Source organism: Mus pahari, chromosome 11, assembly GCF_900095145.1.
Source record: "Mus pahari chromosome 11, PAHARI_EIJ_v1.1, whole genome shotgun sequence".
In the NCBI taxonomy this organism is placed as follows: Eukaryota; Metazoa; Chordata; class Mammalia; order Rodentia; family Muridae; genus Mus; species Mus pahari.
Genome location: NC_034600.1, coordinates 37354517 through 37360590, shown reverse-complemented (window position 1 = coordinate 37360590; position 6074 = coordinate 37354517). Strand labels below are relative to the sequence as shown.

At 43.1% G+C, this 6074-nt stretch overlaps 1 protein-coding gene across 1 annotated transcript in view; it reads left to right on the top strand.

Annotated features, from left to right (window-relative positions):
* The first annotated feature begins 4391 nt into the window (after positions 1 to 4391).
* Positions 4392 to 6074, top strand: part of Ipo11 (importin 11) — a 136842-nt gene continuing 135159 nt past the window's right edge. The window contains exon 1 of the mRNA XM_029544005.1: positions 4392 to 4554. The gene's annotated coding sequence lies outside the window, so the exon portion shown is untranslated. The remainder of the gene's footprint in view (positions 4555 to 6074) is intronic.

The following is a 6074-nucleotide window of genomic DNA, read 5'->3' as shown; positions in this document are numbered from 1 at the left end:
ATTAAGGATGATATCCTCCAGATCCATCCATTTGCCCAAGAATTTCATAAATTCATTGTTTTTAATAGCTGAGTAGTACTCCACTGTGTAAATGTACCACAGTTTCTGTATCCATTCCTCTATTGAGGAACATCTGGGTTCTTTCCAGCTTCTGGCTATTATAAATAAAGCTGCTATGAACACAAGCTTGTACAACCACTCTGCAAATCAGTTGGCGGTTCCTCAGAAAATTGAACATAGTACTATCGGAGGACCCAACAATACCTCTTCTGGGCATATACCCAGAAGATCTTCCAACTAGTCATAACCATTTTATAATGAAATCTGGTGCCCTCTTCTGGACTGCAAGCATACGTGCAGGCAGAATGCTGCATTCATAATAAATCTAATAAAAAGTCTTAATTACATTTTAAGTAATTAAAAGTAATAAAAGGGGTGGCCATGTGGTATAGTGCTGTCTAGCATGTGTAAGGCCTTGACTTTGATCTCCAGCACCGCATAATGTTACTACTACAAATCATGTTTAATACCTGTTAAGTCATCGTGTATCAACTTAAGCTGAGACTGACCATACTAAAGATAACAAGAGAATAGAAGAGAAATTGTCTTTCTTCCCAATACTGATGCCAGCATTAAGATGCTAAAACTGCTGAGAAATTTCTATAGAAATAAAAGTGAACAAAGAGTACACCAGCACAGAGAAAAACTACCATGATGAACAGGATTGATCAATTTGTGTGTGTGTGTGTGTGTGTGTGTGTGTGTGTGTGTGTGTGTGTGTATGCACGCCCATCCGCCATGTTTGTGTAATGCCCACAGAGGCCAGAAGATGGCAACTGATTACCCAGAGATGGAATCAACAGGTTAACAAACCACAGATGCCGGAAGCAGAACTTGGGTCTTCTGAAAAAGCAACAAAGACTCAACTGCTGAGCCATCTCTCCAGCTTGAAAAATTGTTCTGTATCTGGGATCATTTCAGTGTCTCTGTGGGTACCTACTATATTTTATACTTATTCTTATATTCTTTTACAATGTAGAAACAATTGTATTTATTATACTTAAAAGCTATTCAAGGAATAAGCATCTCATAAACGATTTAGTTACTTGTGTTAGTAAGATGTTTATCACTGTGACACATACCTGAGAAAAACAAGTGAAGGTGATTTTATTTTGGTTCATGGTCTCAGAAAGTTTGATCCAGGGACAGCTAGCTCTGTTGCTTTGAGGCTGGCAGGAAGGCATATTGAGGAAGGTCATGAGAGAGGATAGCTATTTACCACACGGCATCCAGGAAGCCAAAAAGACTAGTAGGGAGTGGCCAGGTGCTAGATGCACTCTTCAAATGCACACCCCTAGGAATCTCCTTTCTCTAACTAGACCCCCATGTTCCATAGGTATAGCATTCAACTTTTGAACCAGTCAATAGATTAAAGCCCTCATGATCAACATCCTCACAGACATATCCAGAAGTATGCTGTACTAATCCTGGAGATGCTCCTTAATCAACTCAGCTTAAGCATCATAATAATTCCAGTAAAACCAAGAACATGAAAACTACTCTGCAGCACTAATCATTCTTGTAGTGCTAAGAATCAAACCCCGTGCTTTGTGCATAACAGGCAAGCACTCTACCACTGAGCTTTGTTGGGCTATATATATCCCAACAAATATACTATACACACACACAGACACACACACACACATACATACACACACATACATACACACACATACATACACACACACACACATACATACACACACAAATACACACATCTTTTAAATTCCTATTCTTTGTTTTTAAAGTTAGCTTCTGGGCTGGAGAGATTGCTCAGCAGTTAAGAGCACTGACTGCTTTTCCAAAGATCCTGAATTCAATTCCCAGCAAACACATGGTGGCTTACAAACCATCTGTAATGGGATATGATGCCCTTTTCTGGTGTGTGTCTGAAGACAGTTACAGTGTACTCATATAAATAAAAATAAATAAGTTTAAGGAAAAAAGTTTGCTTGTTTGTTTATTTTTGAGACAGGGTCTCATTTTGTCGTCCGGTGGACCAGAGTTCACCAAACCCATTCTCAAGTTTGTAGTAGTCCTCCTGTTTTAGCCTCCTGAGTTCTGGGATTGTTGAGCTGATTTTTAAAGTTTATGTGTTTTTTATTTTTGTTTCTCTTAGCTAGGACTCATGTAGCTCAGGCTGCCCCCAAACTATTATGTGGCTGAGTCGGTCCTTAAACTCCTGATCCTTGAGTGTCCAAAAACCTGAGTGCTGGGATTACAGATGTGCTGGGATTACAGATGTGCTGGGATTACAGATGTGCAGTATTGTGTCTGCTCTTTCCCTCCAAAACACAAAGATCTTAGTGTATAGACAAAGCTGGCCTGGACCTTATTATATAAGCCAGGTTGTCTTAAAGCTCACAATCTTCTTGACTTTGCCTCCTGAGTTCTGAGATTACAGAGATGGACCATAGTATCTGACTGATGTTATAAAGAAGTGTGTGTGTGTGTGTGAGAGAGGGGGGGGTGAGGGAAGCCAATGTTTCTTTCATTAAATAACAACTTAATAATTATTTTATGTATGTGAGTGTTTTCTTTGCATGTATGTCTGTCCACTAGAAGCTTGCTGGTGCCCTCACAGATCAGAAGGCTACATTGGATCCCCTGGAACTGGGGTTATAGATGGTGTGAACTGCCATATGGATGCTGGGAATTGAACCCAGAACCTCTACATGCGCTCTTAATCTCTGAGCTATCTCTCCAACCCTCAATGTTTCTTTTTTTCTCTTTTTTCCTTTCTTTCTTTCTTTCTTTCTTTCTTTCTTTCTTTCTTTCTTTCTTTCTTTCTTTCTCTTTTTTTGAGACAGGGTTTCTCTGTGTAGCCCTGGCTGTCCTGGAACTCACTCTGTAGTCCAGGCTGGCCTTGAACTCAGAAATCTGCCTACCTCTGCCTCCCAAGTGCTGGGATTAAAGGCGTGCACCACCGCTACCTGGATCAATGTTTTTTTAAGTTAGCATTTCATCACCAATTTTCTGCTTTCTCTTTGTAGTTCTCAATTGTATGTTAAAAAGCACCATGTTTGTATCAAGATTTTCAAATACACACTGGGGAAATGGTTTAGTGGTTACAGCGCTTGCCTGGCATGTGCAAGGCCGTGTGTTCTAGTCTTAGCAACCCACCCTCCACCATCCCAAAAAAGATTTCAAATATATCCTGAAGATACTCAATGGTAAGTTAATTCTAATATTTTCCCTATTCTCTCAAAATTGAGCATGCAAATATAGTAATGAAGTACAGTGGACTGAGGGTTATCCATCTAGCTGTAAATATTTGTTTTGTCAACAGTATGCACCTGCATCTTCCATTCATCACTAGTCAAAATTAGTACTTCTGAATACATCCTAATTTGGGATCCTAGTATTCTAGACACACTTTGTGTATGCTCATTTTTTGAAATTAAACATTTCCTAAGATTTACAAAAGACCTATGACCCCAATAAAAGAGTTCTATTTTTCAAAATTTCTTTCTTTTTTTAATAACTACTTAATCCTTTCTTCCAACACTAACTATTGCTTGTAGCTCTGCCATTGGACACATCGTCTATGGGTTGGCAACATTAGCATCAACTGGAATGTGGATAAATTTTAGAGCAACCATGTAGCTGTTGAGTTTGTGCTACACCACTTTGTGCTCCCAGAGTGTCACGCACTTGCAGCCACTCGCCAGGAACTCTTTGGATTCAAGAATGAAAGGCACACACACACACACACTAGCTTATTTTTGAAATGCCTTTGGCTAATTCAAGGACTGGGCACTCCTAAACCTTCCCAACAGAGACTATATGCATGTAACCCTAACACTTGAGAAGTGGAGGCATAGGGATTTGAAGGTCATTCTCAGCGATGCCAGCCTGGAGTCCTGAGACCCTGACAAAACAGCAGAACCCTAACCACACTCCTACCCCACCCCCCAAAACAAAGCCCATCCCAATACCTATGGTGGCAGGGTTCATCAATGGGATTCTTTTTTTTTTTTTTAAATCAATGGGATTCTTTTGATGACCCTCTTCTGCCGTGATAGACTCATGAACCAAGTAGCTGATATAGAATAGTGAAGATGCAATGGTTTTGACTTAGGCTTCGATCAGCGCAGGAGACTTATCGATTTTCTCGGGACCTACGGTTTCCATAGTTACAGGTGCCCCAATGCGGGCGCCTGGCTCCGGGTACCACGCAAGCGCACACAACCCTATTGGCTGCCGCGCGCCTTTGGGTTCGAACGCGAGTTCCTCCCTCCCCTTCCCTCCGCTGTCCTATCGCCTCCCTCCTCGGCCTCCCCCGTGCGCGCTGGGAACCCGTGACGTAATTTTAGCGCGCCCTCGTCGTTTGGAGTGGCGACACGGAACATGGCGCGTTCCTAGAAGCCGTTTTCGGCATCAGTAGGCGGCAGCGTGTGGCTTAGGAGCGTGGGGGGCGAGGAAGCAACCAACGCCGCTTCGTGTGGACAAGTGGAGAGGGGCGGGCCGGGCGGTTCCGGACCGAAGCACGCGGTAAGGCCCGGCGGCGAGCCGCGCGGATGGAAGGAAGGGAGGAGTGGGCTGGGCAGCGAGAGACCCCGCGCCGAGGGCGGAACGCGGGGTCCCGCGGAGCTGGGCGGCGTGTCCGTGGGCCCTCGCGGCCCTGGAGTAGCCCGGGCGAGCTCGGGCTCCCGGGCTATGGGAAGCCTGTGGGTGCTGGGTCCACGGTGCGGCGTGGCAGGGTCTGAGTGACAGGCTAAGCGAAGGCGAGGGTACCCATTGTGTCCCCTGTCGCCGGCCAGGGGGCTGTGTTTGTCCTTGGAGGCTTTGGGCTGCACAGCACAAGGGAAACGTGTTCCCCTTCCTGAGACCGGTGTGTGGAGTTAGCTGCACGCGCGACCTTGCCGTGGAAGCAGTGCTTTGGAAAGCTTTAAGCATGAGATCGTTCCTTCACCTTTAAGGAAAAAGTGAAGGGATTTAAACATCATTTTTTTTTTTTTCTCCGAGAGGAGATTCATGCTGAGGTATGGCCGCCAGAGCACAGGCTCAGCGACTCCTGCAGCTTTACATTTGGGAATATTTGTGATTCAGCAAAATGATTTCGAGGCCCATAGCATTTGCTCTTTTCCCCTTAATTCTCTTATTGAGTGGTCAACGTGAGAATCTTACCGAAGAGTGATTTTTGCGTACATAGCGAAGACTGGCAATCTGGTTCCTGGTGCCAAGGTTGTAGTTGGCACACCTCTTCGCCACACGTTAAAGGAGCTCTGTTACATGCGATAATGCCTTGAAGATATTCTTGTTTAGAAGGAAGCAAGGAAGAGCAGTTGGCAACCATATATTTTAACCTCTCGTGGACCGAGATTTTTCTCTTCCATTTCCACATTATTTCAAAATTTTGTTCTTTGGTTAAGGGCAGAATGACTTCATTATATGAGCTTGATAGCTTTCCTTACATCATTCCCTACATGGCTTGATAGCTTTCCCCACATCTTTGTTCCACACAGAGGAAAATTTTGGTAGAATTAGAAATTTTTTTTCCTGCTGGTTGTGCTGGGATTGCAGACTTTTTTTCTTCTTCCGGTGTTCTGATGGTGTCTAGCATAAACAGTTTAATTTATTTTGTGGACGTATGTTATAGCTATAGGGCAGGAGGGTGTTTTTTGCCTTGATTACACTTCTTAAAGCCAAAAGAGAATTCTCAAAGGAATTTGGTTGTTGTAATATGGATGGAGGTTCTAAAGCAGTGTGCAACAATTATTTGGTAATTAAACAAGTCTTTAGATTTTGTAATATTATGAAATGTATTTACATCCAGCACCAAGCTAGAAGGCAGAATATTGCTTGTAGTGTTTGGATTTAAGATATACTGAAGATGTTTCTCCAGAATACAGACATATCCATTTTTAGGCAAAGGTAATGTTTGGTTAGTTTTTTTTTTTTTTTTTTTTTTAAAGATTTATCTTTTAAAAAATCTTCATAGCCAGACGGTGGTGGCTCACGCCTTTAATCCCAGCACTCCTGCTTGTGGACGTTGTACATCGTGGTGCGNA